The sequence below is a fragment of the Anser anser genome (genome assembly GCF_964211835.1).
Source record: "Anser anser genome assembly, chromosome: 4".
In the NCBI taxonomy this organism is placed as follows: domain Eukaryota; kingdom Metazoa; phylum Chordata; class Aves; order Anseriformes; family Anatidae; genus Anser; species Anser anser.
Window position 1 is genome coordinate 3,771,062 of NC_139724.1, and position 25,385 is coordinate 3,796,446.

The 25,385-nt window shown below is 36.9% G+C and overlaps 1 protein-coding gene across 1 annotated transcript in view; it reads right to left on the reverse strand.

Moving 5' to 3' along the window:
- LOC310899068 (uncharacterized protein) overlaps positions 1-25,385 on the reverse strand; it is a 256,969-nt gene that overhangs the window by 38,392 nt on the left and 193,192 nt on the right. The window contains exons 5-6 of the mRNA XM_083835016.1: positions 20,865-20,945; positions 3,900-4,008 (exon numbers count right to left, since the gene is read on the reverse strand). The gene's annotated coding sequence lies outside the window, so the exon portion shown is untranslated. The remainder of the gene's footprint in view (positions 1-3,899; positions 4,009-20,864; positions 20,946-25,385) is intronic.

Consider the following 25,385-nt stretch of genomic DNA (forward strand, 5'->3'; position numbering starts at 1 on the left):
TGAGGGGACTTTTTGCAGACAACTTTGTACCGATGGTTACCTGATTTCTTTTGCACACAAATGTATTTGTCCTGGGTGCAGCAGGTGCACCTTTTATCCCAAGGAGAACCAAAAGCCCATGTGCAAATCTGTTTACACAGTTTCCCCTCTTTTCTCAATTATCAGTATTATATTTATCTAAGAAATCTCTGAATTTAACTACATTTATTGTGCTCTTCTCAGCACTTCAACTACAATATGCTTCTCAGTTTCTCTTTCTCCCAGGATTTACTTTTAAAGGTACAAGCATGTTAACAGATTCAAACAGCTGCTGTGGAAAAAAATCATCACAAATGTGTTTCCTTCTTCCTCCTCAATTGTGGATTTAAATCTCAAAATACACTGGGCTGAGTTGCAAGAAGCAGTTGCAGTTACAGGATTAACTCCAGACACCTCCTGCTCTAACAGGCTCGATGTTGGGGCTTATACCAGTGGAAAGGTGATACAAGAGATATTCATCTCTTGCATTGCACATTGGTGGGTCCTGACATTTTGGGTCAAGCAAATTTTAATGAATTGGAAAACTATTTGAAGTTATATTTAGCTATTTCCAAATATATTCCATGTTTTTCTCTCCTTCCAAGGAATACATTTTTAGATTCAAGGCAGCCAGTTTAAAAGACAGGAGCCTTCTAAAAAAAGCCCACAAACTAAGACTGTGTTTCAGCAGAATATGTAGTACATTCCTAATATGTGGTTTCACACAGGAAAGGTAACCTATTCCCATAAAAAGGGAACAGGGATTTACATATTAATTCTTGAACACATAATCTCCATACCTCCAACCGTGCTTCAACTCAAATTGTTAGATAACCTTCCGCTTGCACAACAGTCATATGCCCACTGCATAGCTAAACGGTGTTTCTACTGCCATCTTTCATTTAGGCACATGTGTGGACCCCAACACTCCCTATCAAGCGTGTTTCAGACACAGGCTATTCAAGTTAACATTACCATTACCTCATCATTCATTTGGCAAAGACATATTTCTTAAAACTGTACTTGTAATATGATGACTCCTTGCTGAAATCACCTACTCCCTGTCTGACCCCACCCTAACACAAAAACTGACTTACGGTTACAATTTTATTTTTCTCTTCTAGTTTTGCCATGACACTTGGAGTCTTCAGCTCGTTTTCCCAGGGCAGATCCCCTCTGCGGGACCCCGAGAATCCTGCCAACACTTAACTTCTAGTCATCAGGCTACAAGTAATAATGCCGTTGTATTTTGGGGACTGATCATCGTATCCAGTTTCACGGAGGCTCCACTGAGATTCGCAGTGAGTGAACAGCCGGATTTAAGGTTCACAAAGTCACAAACAAACATTTGCCACCTTGTCTGGCTAAAGGATGGTGGCCAGAGTGTTCAGGTTGAACAGGGAGTGTTTTACAGTTCTTGTCTGAACACTAAGCTGTGCTCAGAAAACATTTCTGGCCTTCTGAAAATCCCAGCCGTTCTAGTGTGGTCCTTTGGTCATTCAAACCATGTAAATTTAAAGGGTTTTAATAGAACTTATGTTAAAAAGCAATTAATAACAACTTACAATACTGAAACATAATATGGTATCTACCATGTGTATTTAGCTCCCAATGCTAAGTAATAAATGTCTGCTTGTAGAGTAAGTAGTCCTGCACTAACAAGTGTCTGAAGTCAACAGCTTTGTTCACAGAAAATTGGACTAATTGATATGAATAAGGATGAAATAAGTTTTTGTTTTCTCTCACTATCCTGTATATTTTGATATTCTCTGTCTTGATATGGAAAGAACAGCAGAAAAAGTCTTTGTTGCTAGGAAACTTCTCCAGTTCTCAATGAAATTCACAGCAGAGATGTATGTGCATAACTTGTATTACAATTATAGTTTTATAGTTAAATGATCGTGCTGTGAATGTTGTATTCCTGGTGTCTTAGAATAGTTGTCAAACCTTAATGGAGGGAGAACAACAAGGAACAGAAGAATAAAAAAAAAAAGAAAAATCATTTGAGCACCCTATGTACTTGCTATAAGAGGAAAAACTCCATTTGCAGTAGATTTTGTAATCAAAAAAGTTTTCCATGTATGTTCAGAGCAGAGAGCTTCTGCTCAGACAATTTTATAAAATTTGAAATCAGTGCTCCACCTCTATCATCTGGAATCCAGTTGTAGGACAATTGCAGCTCATTATCGCAGGAACTTTTTTTTTTTTTTTAATTTCCCTAATTACTGTACTTCTTACAAGTATATTCAAAGGGCTGAAAGTCAGCATTGCTTTTATTCCTCTGTTTTATCATCTACTGGGTTACAAGGGGAAGGAAGCCCTGACACTCATGCACTCTTTCGCTTTTAAGGGATATATCCTTCTAGGGATGAGCAAAGAAAAATAAACATGGCCACATTCAATAGCATACGTGGCACTAACATAAAAAAAAAATATCTGCTTTTTCTACAGGGGACTGAATGTTGTGTGGGATCCTGAGCAGATACATATTGGTGTATATATTTGTACTATATAATTACTGATAAACAGCTTCCACTAGCTCAAAACAGCTGATGTGGGCAGTATCATAGCAAATGACAGGGTTTGAATCCTTTATTACCATCGGTTTAAACTTGGTGTCTGTGTGAGTGTTAAAAATAATTTCCAAGTGGTTAAATTATGTTTAATCTGATATATTGAATGTCCCTGAAGACTTATTCTATAATAGCTTGCTTTAGACTGATACACTAACTCCTTCCCCCCCACACCATTTTTCCTTTTCTTTTAAATAACAAATTTCTTTAAAAAAATAAAATAGAGCGTGCGTGAGATGGAAAGCTTATATTTCAGGGAAGAGTGGAGCAAGGGGCCAAGGGAGGCCACATAATTGGGTGCGATGTGTCAGCTTCTCTCACGACTGTAGGGACCATTCTGTCATCACTTCCGCAGCGCGAAAGCGAGAGGACTGCACAAATCCCCACGTCTCCTGCGACTTAACCAAACACTGTGGTCGCCTCTTAGAGAAAAGTCAGTCAAGAGGTGCGCAGGTGGTTTATACATTAACAAAGGAAGCAAGAAAGGGGGGGATGCTAGAGCAAGGCAGAGAATGAGATAGTGTGACATGAAAAGAAGAGGGGCTTGCCAAAACCAGCATATTCATATCACTTTTGCCAAGCAAATTGCAATAAAAAAAATGAAAAGAAAAAAAAAAATGAAAAGAAAAAAAAAAAGAAAAAAGAAAACACCACAATCTAAAGCTACGCTAGCCAAAACTAGATAGCTTACTTTTCAGCTTTGTGCTACTCTGTAAACACAGCTCTTCCATTGTTTCTCTAGTCATTTTCTCTCCCCTAAAGGGAAAACAGAAAAAACTAACAATGCATCACACTTCACCTATGTTCTGAGCAATTTCTGAGCAGGCAGATAAACACAGCCAGTAGTTAAGAGACATTGCAGCTGTACTCCTTTCTCCCTAAACCTTCCTAACAGCGGTCTTGTTAGTCCCAATAGACAGGATTCATCCCCCCACCTTAGGGAGTAGAAACACAGACCTTCAGGTTGGAGATGGTCATCTCTTTATATTCAAGGGAATGAAATAGGCAGATCTACAGGATGGCTCATTTGACAAATTTTAGGTATGTCTTAAAAGAAAAAATGCACCCTATAAATGCCATTTTCTTTCCATTGATTACAAAAGAGTATAGACTCATAATTCAGATGCTGACATGCATACAGGGTGTATATAGGCTAGCTTTATGACTGGGGCATCTTGCATGAGAGAATGAAGCATCAACATTCAAAGAAACAAATAAAGAGACCCCTAAATTCCTTCATTTCTGTTTGAACAAATTCACATTTAAACCATGCCCAGTTTTAGAAAAGGAAAGGATCATATACTGTACTTTTGTCTTGCCATACTCCTCCATTGCACTTCAGCCACATTTAGTTCAATTGGAGTCCTCTGTAAGTCATAGTCATGATCCTTCTTTCTGGCTCTGCAGCCCTACAGATCTGAGAAATGAAATATCATAAAATTAAATTAAATTTCACTACATCCTCCTGGAACTCAAATATATATGTATTCTCATTATATCCCACTATACATGTTGTTTATTCATCTTTGGAAACTGTCCCACATCAGAAGGAATGCTATTAATCAATACAATCCAAACATTCTCTATTTCAGGCAAACAAGATGCATTTCAACCTGTATCAAATTGTGGACCAGAAATCTTTGTCTTCCAGTTTCCCATGTACCTAGACAACTTCTGAATTTACATCCCAGATTTTGAAAGTGAACTGGACCCATGATAAATGTAAGAGTTTATTCTTGGGTGTGAACAGGTCAGTAAAACAAATCTCTCCCAGGTTACACTTCACTGCTTTGTTTTACCAGTGAACTTGGTCCTGCACAAGTTCACCCATGCAGTACAAACCGTTCCAGAGCCCGCGAACCTGAAGCAAGAATGCTGCTTCTAGCGCCTAATACTGCCATAATTTACATACACACATACTGAAAATCCCCGAGGTTTCCAGAAAAGAGAAAAATTGTGATGTATTATCATCTTTGTGCTGACTAACTTGTGATACAAATTTATAATCTGTGGACTGACACTATTTATCACAGGGATCTAGGAACAGGATTTCAGGGCACCATCTGCTTCTCTGAGTCCTGTCCCTTGCACACAGAGGAAACTGCACAATAAAAGAGCCCAGAAGGATTTACAGATTATGAGGTCTATGCATAAGTAACCTGTAATGAACCAAGACTTACAGTTTAAACAAACAAACAAGCAAACAAAAAAAAAACACCAATAACTATAACGAGCCATAGAAACAAAATAGAAATACATCATTAGTATTTCAGGTCTTTGAAATAACAGGAAATGTGTTGAAAGGAACAGCAGAGCATGTGTACAGAGTGGATCATATCTCAGACCTGCTTCAATGCAGAGTAGTCTCCATTGTTTGAGAACCTTTCATGTTAGGGCTGGAAAAAAGCGTACCCAAGAGGTTACCTGAAAAGCAGATTCCTAATAAATTTACCATGTGTAAATAATTTCAGATGCTATTAGAAAAGACATGAAATGGCACTTCAAGCTCAGGATTAAAGCTACACTGAATGCCCCAAGTTGAAGCAAGAAGATTAATTTGGTTTACAATCCTTAATTTGTGTGTGTGTGTGTTTTTATTATTAGGATGGGAATCAGGGATGCAAAACACTACACTTGCAGCAATAATCCTTTGATCAGAACCAAGAAATATGAGAAAACTTACAAGAAAGCTTGTTCTCATGAGAGGAACTCCATCTTTGCTCGAGCAAACAGCATCCAGATACCAAAGCTAAATAGCAGGTACATTAGAAATACCATAATGAGCACAGCCTTTGTATCTTGCAGTATTTGAAAGGCTTGCATTTGAAGAGCATGCAAAAACAGAAACAGATTTTCTTTCTACTCTCTCTGTATTATATATTAGATTATTATTGCCATACGTGAGACCTGTGGAATTTGGGAAAGAGCTTTCTTTATGGGCATGACAACGCATAGGATGAGCTCCAGAAATACTATGCCGTAGGGTACATGTTCTGGGACAGGTGTCCCAACCAAAGAAAATTTTGTATTTGACTTTGCTAGCCTGAAATGTACATTAATCACCTGACGGGGTCACTGCCAAGATCATACGATTTATTAGTTCAAACATCTAACATTTATTAGTTCAAACATTTCACATACAACTGAGCAGAAAATTATTAGCTTGATATTATATACATGACTATAAGTGTCCTATTTGGTTTGTAAGTCTGCAGTCACAATGGGATCAAGTATAAAAAAAAAAATCACAGCAATAATACCTTAAAACACTCTACGTATGGGAGAATTTCTATTTTGTGGGAAACAGTCTCAGATGTAAAGAACGCAATCAAATCCTTTGTTTTAAATGGTATAATTACTGATTTCACTGCAAATTTATTCTAAGTGAAATTCTCTTAGAACCAGAAGCATGTATCTGCTTAGCAATTTTCTACAACAACAACAAAAATTGTACAAAATAGTGATTTCTTTTTATTTGTATATTTATCAGGACAGAAGTCTGCTTGGCTCCCCTTCATTCATGGTCCTCTTATGCTTAAAAACAAAGCCCACTATGTGAAGGCACTTTGAGGTTATGCAAAACAAGTAATTCAGAAACAACAACAAAAAGGAGAACTAGGCAATGTTTTCAATCAAAAGTACAGAACATGGCTGTTTGCATTTCTTTTGATTAAGTTTCTATTTTCTATTTTATATACATAAATATATATATATATATAATAGTTTCTGTGCCACTACTATTTAGAACAGAAATTTTGTCTTAAGTACCAGTACTTTTAAATGCTTATATGCCATTTAAAAAATATATTTACGTACTTATCTACCAATGTTTATGTTGTTACTCCTCTTGTTTAGACTAGGGATTTCCAGATTCCACAGAGCTAATGCGGGAAGTATTAAAAAAAATAAAAAAAATGCTGGAATAACTACTTTTTTGATAGACATACCACTTGAAAAACTTGAGTAATGAGAATTTACTGATTGCTGTTGTGAGGTTGAGGGCAGGTAACATAGGAGTGACAAAACAGAGAGTTATATAAATATCGCTTCTAGTTTCCTAACCAAAACTATTAAATAACAAATAAAAGAAGTACTGATGATGGAAAGCTTCAGGAAAAACCCATCCCTACTCAATATCCTTAAAGAGACAAGAATTTCCAATTCTGAGGAACCAAATTCCAATTTATTTTATTATTCTCACTGAAGCAGTGGCCAAATAAAATGACAGCCAAGCTGGCTTACTGCCCTCAACTCAAACCAAATGTAAGGTCTGATCTCCCAGCTTAGAAGCCGGCCATAGCTGCACAAAGACCTGGGGCAGTAAAGCTCTGTCTGAGCAAGATGAGCACAAAGTGCAAATGCAAAGCTGAATGCAGGTTGACTAACCTTTTTAATTAAATGTGTTTGTGTGCTCAGAGCAGAAATAGAAATCTCTGGGCAAGGTAAACTCGATGGAAATACTGCAATTAAAATACATTTGTATGTGTGTGTGGTCCTGGCCAACACATTTAAGGTAATCTCTTGCAGAATAAGATGTAAGGCCATGTGACTGAATTTTTTTTTTTTTTTTTTGAAATAGGAAAACAAACCCATCTTTCACAATGGAGGGGACTAGCCAGATTCCCATGGAAATCTGCAGTTCAACTGCCTCATAAATGATACTGAAAAGGAATAAATTTTCAGATAATAAAGAGGGTTGACACCATAAAATTCAGTCAGGAAAATCAAAAATAAATCTAATTTGATTGCAGAATGATCTCATGACGATGTGAATGGGGGAGGAAGGGGGAAGAAAAATGAATTTTAATGTTAATAAATATGGAGCAAAATACAGAAAGAAAAGGTAATTATATAATGATGGACACTAAAGTGCTCTCAGGAAAGCACTTGTGAACACTGCGGACACGAATCTCAATGTGTAGGAAAAGGGAAAATAACAAATGAAACGTTCAGAATTGTTATGTACAAAAAAAGAGGACAAACAAAAAAATAATATTATGCCAGTGTAAGTCATTGGTGTAGCAGCCATTACTTGAATACTCGATGCTGTTTTGACTTCCACAAGAATACAACAAAGCTTCGAAAGACACAAATTTTGCTCAGGATAACCAGTGATGAACAGAGATGCACAAGCCTTCTGTAGGTAGAGAAGTTAATTAGACTGGGACCCTTCAACCTAGAAAAAGAGGCAGGTGAGAGAGAATTTGTTTCCTGCATATGTTCTCAAGTCAAAGTTTCCACTATGTCTCACAACAGAAGAACTAGGTAATATCAAATTAAATCGTTAGGCAGCCAATTTAAAATAAGCACTTTACCAGGAATTCCATTTTTTTCCTCCCAGATGATTCATAATTAAATTCATTGATTAAAGTAACTCATTGCTACATATGCAATTAGGCAAATTTACGGAAAAGAGGTCTACTAAGGTCAGTGAAACACAACAGTACAGTAAAACCTATAAAAAGAGAACCCTAAACTGAGGTAATTTAACGATGGAAAATATTTTCTACTGGACATTTCCTCATACACTTTCTCTAATCTAGCAGACTTCATCAGAAATAGCCTAATGGACAAATGGACTGACCTCTGGTGTCATTCAACAGTCATTCTTAAGTTTCTACCCTAAAGATTATTCTTGGAAGAAGAACCAGATACTAGAAAACATTTACTGAAAAAAATATTTATCTTTGCTAGAAAAAAATGCACTTTTTGAACTTCTACCTCTCAGCCTTGACTAGAGCAGAGAGAGCGGGAAGAGAAAATCCACTGCAAATTGTACCATACTTCTACTTGTGCTCTGTGACTCAACACACTTTTGAGCTTTCAAGGGCATGAATAGTAGCTCTTACTTTATAAAAATCATTTGAAATCCCTTTGAAGTATCATTTTGTTTACAATATTTCAGTTGTTTAATGCTAGTAAGAAAACTTGCGTTAAGTTCAATGCAAGTTGTGTGAATGTTCAATTCACTCTGAACTAGTCTTAAAAACAAATAAAATTCCTTTTTCTCTGAAACTGAAAATCTTTGTTGGGTTACAAGAATAGATTAGCTGTGACTAATCTATACTGGTTTCATGGTTGTCCTTAGGTACCTAGATCTTTCTTAATTGTCCATGGTCAGTGAATTACTATGCTGTCTGAGAACAAGACAAATTCTAGCATTTATTTATGTATTATTTAAAAATACTCCATAAAAATCTGAAACACTAACATAGCTGGTTGTTGAGTGTTGAGCAAGCAAGTAGGTAAGATTTAAACTCATTACCACAATTGTTTTATTCTTGAGCTACCTTTAAAGTACACTAATGGAAGTTACAGAAGATCATAATTTTAGCTTAAGAACCCACTAATCCTGGAAAATTAGAGAAATCAGCCAAAGCTTTTTCCATTGACGTATGGCTTCCAGACCTCAGAGAGGCTGAACATGGAAGCAATCTGTTCGCCCCATAGCAATAGTTAGCCTGATTCATCAGAAACTCTTTTCCTATTCCCTGAGCTTCCTGGGAACTTTGCCACTCAAAGAGACTGACAGGGTTTGGTCATCATTCAACACTGAAGCTACTTTAAAGTGATAAATGTCACATTTTTACCAGTTACTTTAGTTCCACTTTGAATAAAATCCCCTCTGTCCTGTGACTATTTGCAATTTGATGTTTAAATTATTTCATTACCTCTCTTTTCAGAGTTATAGTTACTGTATCTCTTTTTCTAAAAACAAACGAGACCAGCCAAACAAACAAACAAAAATTTATTTATAAGCAATTACATGCTAATTAAAGAACTCGAAGCTATTGATAGTGGCATAAAGTTGACTGTGGTCTTTGACAGCACAAATAGTCTCATAAGATTTTTTCTTTTTTGACAACACTTAATACTCTACTATTTCTTTATTTCATTGACCTTTTGATTTTCTAAAGCTTTTACAGTTTTTACTACTCTCACTGTTTTCTCTTTTACAGGGGGCACCACTGTGGTTTAATTTCCTCATATATTAGCTAACGTCATCTTACATTCAAGGGCTGAGACAGTCAACTGTCTACCAGTCTACCCCTGTAAAAGGCAGAAGGGGCCAAGAGAATACAACTCCAAGCTCTGTAGCTTCATTTTCATCCTAACTCTTCCTTCTCTGTAAGGAAAGCTGCACCCCCACTTCTCTCCAAAGGATGCCTCTGCAGTTTCAAGACTGAAAAGACATTTTGTTTTATTATCTTTCCATGTTAATATTTTCAGACTCAGGATGTGCATGAGCAATTCTACTCTTTTATTCTTGTAGTCTTCTTATTCTAAGGAATCCTTTTTGTTTTCTGTAATGGAATATAAGAGTCACTACTTCACATCAGAGCAGTGGTCCCTTCAGTATTCATCACAGAAAGCCTTTGATGAAAGGTGTGGGAAACTCTGTGCTACGCCCTTATAATGAACTATCAAGCAGGGGAGTTTCTTCCTCACCTACATTAATTACAGGCTGACATATTCTGAGGCTTGAAGACTTAAATCCCTGCCCTAAAATCTTCTCTTACGTAAGTCTGGAAATTTTTACTAGTGCTATACATTTCCATAAAACATTATTTTAAAGGCAGAGACTCTAGAACGCAGGAGAACATAGCACACCAATCTACAGTATATAATGTGGCATTAGAAATAACGTAACACTTCTGTGATGCCCTAAATGATTACTTCTTACATTAGGAACAAGATTTGTTAATGTTATTCCTCTTGCAGAATTTACTTCTAACACATCAACAAACGTAAACATTACCTAAAGCCCCTTTCAAGTGTAAGTAATGCAATTCTGACAGTAGTTAAAAAAGAAGGTACTGAGTTAAGCGTAAAAAGCTTTAAAAACCAGGAATAAGTCTTACTGAGATATACTTTATTAAAAACACAGAAATGAACTTTAAAGAATTTTAATTATTCACAGAGAAGATTCTAGCTCAAGTGTGTATTAACGCACTTCTCCGTTATTAGCTTTTGCATTCCATTAATTACTTTCTTAACTATTTCCTCACCTTAGCTATGCATCAAGGAAGGCTGTTTCCAGTCTTCTAGTGAGGATGAAGTAATTCTGCACAAATATATCTCTGCAGAATAAATGCATGTAATTTATTACAAAAAAAAAAAGAATAGGAGGGAAAAAATGCCTTTACCTTATTTTCCATTTGGCCTGAAACAACGATACAGAATGGACCACACAATTAAATTATCTGCTGAGACCAAACATTTCCTGTACAATTTTTCAAGAAATGACCTGTCTTTCACCCTCTTCTCTTCCTCTTTCAGCAGTGTTATTCCTAATAAGTAGCCATTGGCATTCAAGAGTCTATATTTATGAAGTTCCTATGCATACTGTCATCTGAGCTGTCACTACAATGTCCATACCTATTAACAGGGAAAAGCCTGAAGTGTCCAGTACCTCCTGCATGTATCTGCTTGTAGTACGTGCAAATACATGCATATGCTTTTTTTTTTTTAATGCTGCTTTTCCTGCATTCTAGGTGAATTTGTTTTGATTTGGTCTCGGTTGCTTACAATGGTTTTCTGAAAACTGTGTCACCTCACCAAAAACCTCAGCTGCAATCATTGTGCTTATACAGATATTTATTTTTATATATTCTTAAGTGTAAGACATGTAAATATATACATGCAAACATAGGTAAAAATAATTACATAATGTATTATATATATTTTATAACTAATACCTATATAAAATAATGGTATAAACTAAAACAGAGAACATAAATATTCTCTTTTATATTTTCAATTGGCTTTTTTTTCTTCATTGTGTACCCATACAATTGTATAGTAAAACTGTCTGTAGACACGCTGAACATTTCTGAGGGGGAACACAACGAAATATGTTTAGCAGCACAGAGAAGTAATCATCGAGCAAATCACTCCATGTAGCAGTTACCATCTATTTTCCATGAAGCACACGGCAAAGCATGTTAATGTAAAGCACAGATACTGCATGGCAGTGTAGTATTACAGCGTGCAGCAAGAGCCCAGCAGCCTGCCCTTGAGCCGCAGCAGCCTGAAATCGTGCACAAGTGCTTACAGCTGCAGTGACATGGTGCTAAGCATGTTTTAAGACTAGTCCCAGTCGAGCGGCATCTTATCCAACCAGAAACAATCCCACAATCCAGCTCTTTTTAAGTGATCATCTTTGTATCATAACAGATTAAGGTTGCAGCTACTTTGGATTATGGTTAATCTAACCTTTATCCATTCACATCTTCACCTGAAACTTGCAAGGACCAAGAGTCAATTGCCAGGGCATAATTCACAATGACACTGATCTTTCCTTCCTCACTCTAATTATGTGGATTAAGAATAACACTTTTGAGTAATTATTTTCACATTGGATAAACATTAAGCTTTCCTGGATTTATCTGAGCTTTTTCTTAACATGAAATAGATCCAAGCAGGCTTATAAGAACATAACTGACAGCGGTGACAGCTTAATCAAAGAAACCCTAAACAACTAAAACAATAGGAAATGTTTGTTTCGCACTATTTTGAATAATCGAGAACCAGAAACTTGATAACCCAGTGAAAAATTATTTACTCAAAGACTGCAGAAAAAGCCATAGCCAGGCAGATAAATTACAGTGACTTGTACTGTCTTAATAAAGATGCCAAATTTCCTCTGACGCAATATCAGATCAGAAGTGAATGGGAGTTTACCAGTTGTAGAAAACGTACAAACACATGAAGCTGCTGATTCACAGGATTGGTATAACAGAGAAGAGAAAAACAAACTGTATTACCAGCTTGCTAAAATTGTAGTTAAAATGAATCAGACACCATCTGTATCACTTCTGATGACTATTTCTGAAGAAACTGCACTGTCCATCACAGGCTACACAGGCTCCCCAAAATTGCTATCACAAGCAGGCTAGAAAAATCTTCCAACCTTGTCTTTGAAAATACCTAGATCATATACAATTACACACTAAAATCACATCACAGAACCCAATTACACTTTGGCTTTGCAGATCCACAGATAACCTCTTAAAGAGCAAACTCCCTTACTGTGTCGACCCCTGACCTTGAGCTCTTTTTCCAATCTTCAGCAGCACCACATGTTTCTTTCCCAGAGTGAGCCAGGACTTGGAGCCACACGGTTTTGAAGGGGTAGCAAGTGCTCCAGCTATCATAACTTTAAGGTTAAGGGAGCACGCTGCTAATATCTCATTTGCAAACTTTAATGCATTCCTTATACTACTATTTAATTTAGTTTGAACATTATTTATGAAGGAGTTTTCAGTAAGTATTTTTTCATTTGTTGGAGGCTTTTAATAATTTATAAGTAATAATTTTATTTGGCTCCTAAAAGGATTTAAAATGTTATGCATCAATTGAATACTTTAACTGGCACTGGAAGTCAAATCACAAACAAAGAAGTGTATTTACATCTTAATTTTAGGAATTATTTTAGAAATTGATCAAATAAGGAGCACAGAAGATTTTGTTTAATAACTTTACTTCCCCAAGGCTCCACAATAGCAATCACACCACTGGGACTTTCTCTTACACTTAGCAATAATAAATAGTAAAACCAGGCTTTCATACTGGTTTATGGTTTCTGTGATTTCTTCATCATGTCAGGAGGAGAACAGGAGCTACAGCAGAATATTATTAGCTGGGTCCCAAAAAACAGACAACAAAATACCACAGTTCTGGGCACTTCTGTAGCTGGGGCAAAGTAATAAAGATGATAGCAGGAATAACATAATTAATTCCCTGCGCATGTGTACAAATATGCAAACCCTTCTTTACTTGGAACTATTTTCTGTGTGTATACACGGTTACCTCAATGAGATGTGAGCAGAACTCATGCACTGGTGAGTACTGACACGTAATCACCTGCAAGTTACTGACAACTTACCTTGATGACAGGCAAAGAGTTGTGCACTTCACATAACTTACTGCTCCCAGCTACACATATATATTGTGACCATCTATGTTTCTCTGATATTCTAAGCCCTCGTAATCAAAAACATTGACATGCTTCTCAGGTGTTCAATACGCCTTCTGCTCGCTGAGCATAACTCACCTGAAAAACTGTTCTTCCTTACTATCGTGACTTCTCATGAAATGATTTCCCCAGGCAACATTTCCTACTACACTAACTTAAGAAAATGATGGAGGAATTGTGTAAGTTGGCCAACTTCTTTTCTTTCCAAAAAGACACAGTCTATTGCTTACTGACTGACAGATAATCATGAAAGGCCATTTGGCACTCGAGAGCTGTACTGCCTTAAATTTTTATTTTATTTTATTATTTTTTTTGTGCTTGAAATCAGGGCCTCTCTAAAGGGTTCACTCAGCTACTTTTACTGGATACCAAAAACCGTCTCCTTGTGTTTAAAGGGTACATCTTAAGGGAGCAGAAGGGACCCTAAGACTTGTAAATGATCCAAGAACTAAGAAATTCAACTACCTCCTGGTGCAATTGTGGTACTACTTTCTAAACTACTGTGTGCAAAATCTTTGCAACTGAAAACACTAATGTTAAACTACAAACCCGTCACAGAATGGCTGAGGTTGGAAGGGACCCTCTGGGGGTGGTCTTATCCAAATAAGCAGACATGCTATACATAATTTGTGGGTGGATTGACCAATGTTTTTACCTGGAAAACATCCTGATTAAGACTATTTTTATTTTATTTTATTTTATTATTTAAGACCTATTTCAAAGTAGTCCAAATCCTAGGAATCTAAGGCATCTAGCAACTGGGATTAACTTTTATCCAGCTCCTAGATCTTTACTTTAAGCAACACCTCAACCATCTTGTATGAACGCTGTTTTTTGGAAAAAAACAAAAACAAAAAACAAAAAACAGTCAACTTTGCAAAGTTTTGCTTTCATAACTTTTTTCTTCTAACCAGCCTTGCTACATTATTAGGTAGATATGCTCCTCATCCTTTTCCTGATATTACAATAAAATCATCCAGAAGAATTCCCTCACTAAAAGGAAGACAAAAAGGAAAACTAGGCAAGTACTCTAAAAATGAGATAGGGATAATGCAAAGTAGATACAATTGACTGCACAGATGGAGGATACTTGTTTAAACTGGTGACTTTTGGTTGTTGACCAATTGCAGAAAATCCAAAGAGAAGAGAAAGAGAAAGGAATTATTGTCAGCATTAAAATAAATAAATAAATAAATAAATAAATCCAGGGGAAACTAAAAGAGAGGTGGATTATCAGTTTTCAAAATTTTGAAGAGAATATTATACTTTGAGACTTTGTACCTAGCTCTTCACATATCCAACTATAATAGATTAGATACTGGATGCAAGGATAAGGAAAGAATGTAGAAGACCACACTGAAAAGTCTCCCTCACTTTTTTTTCCTTATTTATTTATTTTTTTGACTAGGTATATCCCCATAAATTGTGTCTGCCTTTTGCACAGAACATTTTAAATTATATTTTTTACTGGTTTGCTAATATTTTGACTGAGGCAGCTGCTAATCAAAACACCTTTCCTGCTTTTGTTTCCATGCCATATTCCCTACTCTGCTTTCTATCTCGAAATGTTTCCATTGTAGACCAATGTCTTTTGCTTCATACAGAGAAAAGAATTTCTAATGAAGATAAGGTGCTTCATATAAATTTTGTTACAGACACCTGTGTGCAAGTTTGGCCAAACAATACCACGTGTCTAATTCAAATTTATTCATTCAGACATCTTGCAGCGGAAAACTGAGTCAAGACTGAGTTTTTACTAAACAAAAGAAGCTGTGGAATTGTTTGCTTTTCTTGATGATTTGTCCACAATTTATCCAAAAAAATAAACCATTCAGTTTCATGAACAGTAAAACTGTTCACGATCAATAGCACATTTATTGAGGGAACATTGCTAGTTTTTTGTTGCGCTTATAGAAATGTCTGTACTTTATGTAGGAAAAATTATTTTCTCTTGCCCCTTCTTTCACATAGATTTTCCACAGGAAAAAATAAAGAATTCTCTGATCCATTCCTACTAACACAGATATTACAAAATTCAATCACGGGAGTTACGTTGGCATACACCAACATCTCATTTCTTTCATGTAAGTAGAAAGTAATATATCATGTCTCTAAAAAAACACATAACCTTGGATGAAAAGAAATAAAAGAAAGCCTTCAAAGAACATTGCTGGAGACTGTTTCTTGAAGATAGACACAATGTGGCAGCTTAAAGTCTCAGGTACTAGAAATAATACTTTCAGCTACAGAAAATGATGTAGCACTATTCTCAGAGAGGTAAGAAAACATTTGATTATAAGCAGCAGCAATCAGTGCTGTTTATGAAAGAACAATGCAAATCCTAGTCCCAATCTGCAGACAAATTCTGGAAAAGTTTCACTATATTTCCAACATTTTCATAAAAGCTATCCAATTCTTTTTTTTATTTAGGCAAAACTAAACCATTCTTGACACTCAGGGAGGACAAATAACAAGACACAAGAAAGTTTGCTGTATTTTTTTTTTTTTGGTTTGAAGAATGGTATCATTGTGACACATCCCACCCTGATACAATATTGGCTTTGTAAATATAAATAAATAATCATCCCTATAAGGTATCATCATTATTTTTATAACACTTACATTTAGTAGAAATATGTGCCCTTTGGGGCTGGGCATAGTCAAGACATACATTCCGTGTAGCTCATAATTTCCAAATAGATGCAAGCAATGGGAAGTGGATTAGGAGGAACCAGGATGGAAGAAAGCTTCACATCAGAGTGGCAGCAAAAGCAATAAAGGGAACCAAAACCAAACCTGTACAGACCGTGGTTACATTTGAGTCTTTGGTATGGGCTCTGTCGTATTTCCGAAAAGCACTGAACTTCCTTATCCCTGATCAGAACTGACACCAGAAATACTTTTGATCAAAGCTACTGGCTTTACTACATTAACATATATGGGCAAGCAGGATAACATTCTTTTTCAATTAAAATACCATACACAGCAACTATATGAGGGATAAATTCAACTTGTATTTAGAACTGACAGTTGCTTATTCTTTCACATCATCAGCAAGTCACCCACAGGTGCAGAGAGCTCTGACTTTCCAGCCAAGAAGATTTCAGATGCTAGATTTAAAATGACATATGATAATCCAGAAATGAAAATTAAGTGTCATTTATTCCTTCATATAAAAAGAAACACCTATTGCTAAAGGGAAGACAGCTTCGCTGGAGGGATTTTTTTTGTTTCATTTTGTTTCAAACCTGCTATTCAACTGCTATTTCACTTAGTAACATGAGTGACACTCAGCAAGTCTGTAAATGTAAGGTTCCCTTTCAAATCTAACCCAACATCCCTGAAGTTTAATATATGCTATAAAACAGGCTGACTTCAGAAACATTTTGTTTCTTATACTCATTTTATCTTCCAAAAGCATTTTGCAAAACATTTCATGCTGATCTTTCCAACCTTTCTGCTTTAGGTTTATTATACCAACATGACCCAGTCTCTCTCAGACTTTACCTCAGGAAGTTGTAAAACCATGATCTTGTTTCAGTTATTAGGAATTCCAAATTGAAAATTAATCATCTCAGACTTTTAAGAAGTTGCAGCTATCATGAAAATAAATTTGAAATCAACCTTTTTTCATGTCCACCTGCCATCTTTATAAAAGTCAAAACCATATGTGCTTCCTCTTTGAAGTCCAGTTTTGCCCCCTAACGATAGCCCTCACATTCCACAATATTGTTCTGTTAGCTCAAACTTTCCTTCAGCCAACAAGTGAAAAAAAAGAAAAAAGTCAACAGCAGCATGACGAATGCTTGTGCAGATGTCTGATGCTGATGTAACAAATGGTTATATTATATGAAGTTACAAGTACAGAACAATGTCAACAAGTTGCAATGATAAAACAGCCCATGAAATATTCCAATATATGTTCAACATTCAGGGCAATTTCTGGTTTGAATTACTGATCAATTTTTTAGTGGGTTGAAATGCTTCTTATTACAGAGGAGCCATTGTTTATGCTTTTTTTTTTTCAAAAAAAAAAACTTATATCACAGCCTTCACATTGGCAATTCTGATTAATAGGCTCTCATTCCCCTATTTTTTTTACAAGGCTTTGCATTTTATTAGGAAAATGAAATGTACCACTTTAAGAACTGAAGCTTTGAGTTGTGCAGTATGAAGTTGTCACTGCTACAACCTTTGAGGTAAGCCACCTTGCAGGTTTTTGAAAAGCATCAGAAACGCACAGGTACACTGCTCTGCTATCCACTATTTGTGAAATACAAAACATGCAGAGCTGGGTCACATATAATAAGGCGATTTTGGTCTCAGCAAAATCTTTAAACCAATTATAGTTTTCCTATTTTCCTGTAATAAAAATTGAAGTTTCTTGATTTTTATGTTTAATGTATAAAGCAGATGGGCAAGAAAATCAAATCACTAGTTGCTTTCATTTGTCATTCACAGCCTGCCAAACTGAGCACAGAAACCTAGCATTCCTGTATTCTTCATTACAATCTAGTCATTCAAACCTGCAAATGAGGGAGGAGAGGAAAAGTAAAATAAATAAATAAATAAATAAATAAATAAATAAAAATAAAAAGAGTTGAATGAAATAGAAGCACAATGGGTTGACCCTGTAGGTGGAGCCTGTTCCTTTTATGTTTTACTCTAATGGTAGGGTAGACAGGCTGGATGAATTTGAAGGGCAGATGACCAGAATGGCAGAACAAGAAAACAGTGGAGAGATTCATTTCAAGCAAATGAAAGCAGTGTTCAGATGTTCTAGAATAATGTATGGCTTTTTTTTTTTTTTTTAAAACAGTTCATCCAGCTTTTCTATTAAATCAAAATAAAAAGAATTTTAAAAAATGTATTGGATAAGAGGAAAGTGCCTAATGGCTTTTCAATGTTAATTCTGATTTCCTTGGAATTCCAAACAATCATTTTATAGATAAAAGAAGGCTCCACTCTCTTCTAAGGAAAGTTAAGAAGAGAATTATTACATCTTCACAGACAGTACTTATTGTAGTCAGTCTGAAAATCACCAAGGATGGAGGTGCAATTTTGACAATATTCTCCTTCAGAGCAGCCTTTTCACCTGCATGTACAGGTCTCTGTGTCCACTGTACTCATACAAAGGTCTATTTGCTCTCTCACTGACATTTATTTTAAAAAAACAATAATTTAAAAAAAAAAAAATCTCTATTTTGCACCTCTTTGATTCTGCACTTGTTTTCCAAAAGGGAACAAGCAGATGGCTGGTGTGTGTCAGAGGCTGGCTCTGTCCAGTGTTTAGTCACATCACAAGCATCAGGGCCAGTAAACAAGATGAATACATGTGCCACATGGACTTTCAAGAAGGACGATTTGATAAGCCCAATTGCACACTTAAGGCAGGTAGATCAATCTTCCGTTTAGTAAATGCTGCAGAAGGGCAAGCCCACCATGTGTGTATGCCTGGTCAGAGAGTCTGGGTTGCCCCACAACAGGACTGAGTTGGATTTTAGCTTGGGAAAATGAAATCTACACTCTGAGGGAAGAAATCAAGCTACAGGTTGAATCGGATCTTCAAAGATACTAAGCCACCAGCTGAGCATCTAAATTAGGGCCCTACTTTCTAGGGTGTCCAAAGCTCTTCAGTCCTATTTCTGAGACACCGATGGTCGGCTTTGAAAGGAGACCAGCACACATCTTCAAAAGCAAAATGAGCTCTGATGTACATCTGATTTCCCAAATTACTGAGTCCTGCTTGGCCCAGGCTGGAGACATCATCTCCAGAAACCATATCCAAAGCATCTCTCTATCAGTGGGGCATTACCAGCAACACTTTTGGAAATACTTTTCTCTGATCTTGTGTTACCCTCCAGACAGCCTGCAGACCAATCCTGCAAGATTTTCCAATGCGATTTCACTCTCTTCCAGGTTAAATTTTAGCCAGAAAGGTCTTACTGAGAAGATGATCGCATCCAACCCTCAGAAAAAATGTAAAGAAGTAAAAGGGATAATATCTGCAAGAGTGGGTGGTTTCTGGGCCTAGAGTATGCCTACCATGAGAGAGGAAGTGACAATGTAAGAGATCTGTATGTCTCTTATGGAGAAAATTGTTAAGCCCCGTAAGCTAAGGCAAATATTCTGCAGTCACAGTGGTATATTAACTTTACATAGAGACCTATTATATGACAAGAAAACATCTTCTTGAATAACTTCACTTGCTGCCAACTCCTCCCTACCAGTCAGACTCAAGGCTACCTTGCCATGTATCACACAGGGCAAGTTTTAAAAAATAAGAGGGATGAAAAAAAGTTTAGGTATCATCAGTGACTGTGAACAATGATGTTATGTATTTAAAAAATAAAAAAGACACTATTTTTAAGATTTAAATATCTCCTGTGACCCTTAATAGAGATATTTTTTTTTTGGAATTTATTGTTTGAGTATCAATTTTATCTCATAATAGGGGGCAGGAGGAAAGCAGACAAAAAAATTCATCTCCAAAGCTCAAAAAAAAATGTAGGCAAAGCAAACACCTGGTTTGTCCAAGTAGAACAGAAATGGAAATAGCTGTTGACCACCTGCACTCACCTCAGAGAGTGATTTATCCTGTTCTTCAGGTAGGGACTCTAAAAATTCTCATTGAGGGTACAAACCTGCTCCCAAGCTTCACATGTGAAGATTAGTCTACTTAGCTCAATTCATAATAACATGCTTTTCTCAGTCACCTTTTATTTGTCCATTACAACTAGCCCAAACCAGTATCTACTGCTTTAGATTAAAATACAAGGTATTAGTCAAACAAAATTCCAACTAGAATTAAGCGATTATTGACCAATCTGTGACAACTTTTACATAATCCCTTTCATTACTATGTTTTGTGGAAAACATGCAAAACGTGAAACAAACATGCAAAAAACATGACAAACATTAAACAAACATGGAAAAAAAAAGAAAAAAAGGACCCAAACAGGTAAACAAACATGTCTCTATTATGCCAACTCTCCAGGCCAACACATTGCAATAAAAATAGATACAGCCTGCATGGGAGATGGTTGGGGTGTGAGGTAATTCACGTGTATGTTTGACTTTGATGTGGGACAACAGTCTCATGATAGCACCAGTAATGTCACACACAAGGGCTTCGGCTCGTTTATTTAAGGGTTTCATTAGGCCTCAAAATGGCAGTCTTACTTATGGGGAGATCACTTACTTATGCAATGTAGCTGGTGGGGGAGGGAAGACAAAGTGACGTCTTGTGGAGGGAAACTAGTATGGGAAACACCAATTTTAACAAGGGGCATTACCTGCTGGAGCATTCCACCAAAGATGCAGGGCATTCATCATCATGTAGCGCCTTTAACCCGAGATGAGTCCTCTCGCTACAACTTAAACAGAGGAAGGAAACAAAACCATGAACAACAAAAACAACTAAATAAAACCCCACTAGACCCCGAGCAATATTCAAGGCTGTTCTCCAGTTTGTGTAATATGGGTCAGGATAGATGATCATAATGGTCTTCTATGACACTAAAAATAAGTGAGGTATACGTGAGCTATAGGTCCAATGATGACAAAACACTAAAACCACCATATTAGTATCTCGCCATTTGTCACCATCCAGTAAGAATCTGAGAGTTAAATATTTCTAAAAATTACTGCACAGCAGGTTTGCAAATAAGATATGCAGAGATACATTTATAACTTCTCTTTCTCCCACTAGTACCAATTTTCCCTCTTACTTAGAACCTCCTGTCCTTTTTTTCCTTCCTGAGACCTAGACCCAAACATTCAGCAATTTTATTCTCAGGGGGCACTTTGCAAAAACTACCCAGGGGAGAAAAAATAAAAAGTAAAACAAAACACCTTCTCCACAAATTATTTTCTTGAGATCCCTTTTCTTGCATAGGAGCTGGAAGGCGGAATTTTAGGGGAATGAGGCAAGATCTACATGCAAGAAAGACATCAGAATCTCATATTAAAAGCATGCTTTAAGAAATGAAGATCTATTTTAAAACCAAAACACAAAAGGAATTGTTTACTTTTCCAAGGGAGCTTGTTAATTTCAATTACACATTCATTAATATTAATAAATGTCTGTACACCATGATAAGTAAATGCAGTGTTTTATAGACGGTACTATAAAATATTCTACATCCGCAAAAGCTTATTATTCCAGGATCAAAACCCGCATCAAGATCCAAGTAATCGAGTACTTACATAATCATGTATTAGACAAAACAATTAAACCCCAATAGAAACAGGAAGATAAGAAATATGACAACAATCTTTAACATGAAAAGGATCCTTGGGAGACAGGAAAGTTCGCTGAAAAAGGTGTGCTGAAAACTCTGTTTCTTAGGAATCATTCAAAATAGCTTTCAACATGACATTCACCCCAATGAAAAATCAATAATCCAACATAATGTGCTCTTTACATGAGGGGAAAAAAAGGCATGCTACAAAAGTTTGCAAGTGCTCAGAAGAAAAAAAAAATAAGGAAAGAAAAAAAAAAATCAGTGGTAACTTCAGACACTGTGAAAGGCAGTTCTGGAAGAGACAGATGAGTCGTCAAAGATGCTGAAGAAACACACGCTAATTACATGGCTCTCACCACCACATGTGATATCACTCACCCAGACCAGCACAAGTTCTCCAAAACAAAAAATCAGCACATTTTCCAAGGGGCTTCAAGAAAAGTTAGTAAATCCAGCTTCTGCCTTTTTTGATGATTTATGTTAATACACTGCAGTCATTTTTTACCGTCTACAGTCCATGGAACAATTGAAATCTAAATGAACATTTCCCATAGAATATCCAGCATATCAGAATGGCAACAAATTAATTTCACAAGATGTTTCAGATTTAATGGAGACCTTTGCTTTCATTAGAAAGCCCAGTTTTCATATCCTGAGCTGGAACCCTTATTCACGGTCATATGCAGAACATGCTGACAGTAAGGCACTTTGATATGATGACATGGGTACACTCCTTAGGAATAGTTTGCTGACATCCAAAATTTTGTGCAAGAGCTCAGTTCTTTGTTTGACTTTATATTATTTCCTTTGTGTTAAGGTGAGAGCCAACTTTAAATTTTAAATTGCCCTGCTTTAAATGCCTGATGAATTACATGAGTTTTATATATACATTACATATGTTTATTGCCTAACTACTGTAAAATCATTTTACCTTATAATCTAATACAATTACAGGCTGGAAATCTGCCACATATGGCTCGTTGTGCATTTCTCAAGCCTAGTCCCAGACAGCATTTTTCCCCAAAGGCGCACAAATGGTATGTGAGCCTCCGTGAGGACAATCCTGGAAGAGAAGTGTGCAAGAACCCTTTCCAGGAGCTAAAAGAAACAGGAAGAGTGATGCATTTCAGATGCATGCATTGCACATGTAATAGAGGAAAAAAAGATGCTTTGCCACTGCCACCTTTGTCTAGTGAGAAACATAAAGTAAATTAAATGCAGCTGGATCCACTCATTGCTGTCAATTGACTTGGTTCCCTGCCCAGCTCCCTTAATACGTTGCCAATGCAAGGGTTTGTTTGGGAGCTGCAACTGTAAATCACACAGCAAAGCTGCTTCCTCTCTTCTCGCAGGCACCTGTGTAGGAAATGTGCCAAGGGGCAGAATTAGGCATGCTATCAGGACTGTAGGCAATACAGCAACCCCAGGAGCAGCCTGGGATGGGCTGCCGTAATTTAAAGCAGCCAGGGGCTTTTTTGACCTGTGCAGCAGCTGAGAATCCAGAGGATGCAAAGATGGCACAAGTTTTCTAGAGGCAGACCCAGGAGACCCCAGCACAGGCAGCTGCTGGAGGCCCCAACTGCGCACGGCAGGAGCCTTTGAACAGCAGCAGCAGGGCTGGGGTCAAGGTACAGACGTGCCGGTGAACAGCCCAGAACAGACTGAGCTGCCCTTCTGAAAGTCATGGGGAGATCTGTGGAGTCACCACACCTGCCTTCAGGGTCCAGCCTGGGTGCATCACTCCCTCACAAGCACCCGGGGCTTGTTTCTAGCCTGGTCCTTCTGGCCACACATGATAGATGACTCCAGTCCTTCTGATGCCCCAGTGAGGATTAAATGCAACAGAGACCAACATTTCTTTTTCCTTTTTTTTTTTTTTTTTTTTTTAAACTGAGCTCTGGTAGTTTTGCCTGATCCTTCCCCAGGGAATCCCATTTTAAGAAACACTGCTCTAGATAACAATTTAGCTGGTTTAAATAATGCCATTTATAATGCAGGCGGATGGCCTGTTCATCATACGTAGTAATGCATCACATCCATTACACTAAATCCACAGTGATTTCAGCCTCAGGATGAACGTGCAACGTTCATTTGTCTCCTACCTCATTGGCAGTATAATAAATGCAGAATATCTGTCACACTATCTCAAAACGTCTGTTTTATCTGTGAAGTTTGACAAAGCACATGTTACAAATGACTACTCATAATGAGTTATATACACATCTATTGTATATACTGTTATAGAAATATAGTGTGTAGCTGGGAACTGACAGACAGTATTCAGCCATCACAATATTACAAGAGAGAAAGAGAGTGCTGGAGTCAAGACCCCTCTTATTCCTCCTCCTCCCCAACAGCTACTATCATCCTTGCTACTTACAGACTGTGACGAATAGGTTTGGACACTTTGTTCAAGAAAAAAAAAAAAAAAAAGCCAAACCTATATCAGGAAAGGCACAGCGATACACAGGAATTAGGAGGAAGCTGGAAATGAGAATCCACCAAATTCAACCAACAAAGAAGAGTAAATCACAGATTTGTATTAGCAGGCACCTTCTGCCTCCCTGTATCCATCCATGAAATGGAGATGCTCTCAAAGGGCATGATGGGGGGTTATTAATGTCTGCCTGTGATGTCCCACCATCAGGGTGCTTTTCTAGCATGAAGATGGTCATTGAAGCTGTTAGACTAACCACGCCTGGCAGTCCACCATGTCCTAGTAAATTCTGCTTCCACTTATTTACATTTGACCGTAAGTACCCTTTCTGGAAAAAGTACCAGTTACTGAGAGGAGACCAGTCTGATTTAAGACATCTGTACCTTACCTTAGTTCCACCTCCCCAACGTCAATGTTCAGTTAAAACACAGCAAATATGAAATGTGACTTTAAAGACTAGACAAGATGAACCAGATGATTATTTGTTTTTAAGGTTCACAGCTTGGTATCCAGCACAATGAAATGAACAGGGATAACTCCCTGCGTTAGTGACACATACCTGGAAAAATAAACAAGCGCCCATTTACTGTACAGATTCCTGCCTCCTAAAGATTTCCAAGGGGTGCTAGCAAACCAAAATCAAAATTCTCCAGATTGGATCTTTGGATATGGCAGATGAATGTCTGTGTCTTTGGCTCCAGGTGCAATATCAGAACCAATTGCATACATAAATGTTGAATAATAAAATAATTCTCAATTCAGATTTCTATGGAATCATCATTAATAGATCTGTGCAAATGAAAAGGTAGTGAATATTTACATAATTTCTTCCAAATAACTTGTAACGTGGGAAAAAAACACACACAGAGAAAAAAAAAAAAAAAGGTACTCTGGTACATTCTAATCATTTATGGACTTAATAACCATAGTATATTTTTCATCTTAATCTTACTTTTCCTCTCTGACTGTTCAGCACCAGTTTACAATCAACTTCAGAGACCAATATTACTGCTGTCCGCGTGAATACCTGCCTACAAATCTTGCATTTTATCTCAGGTTAGTCCATTGAAGGAGTTGACCTTTCTTTGCTTCTTAAGTCTAACAAAAATCACTGCTCAAGGTGATGTGGTTGT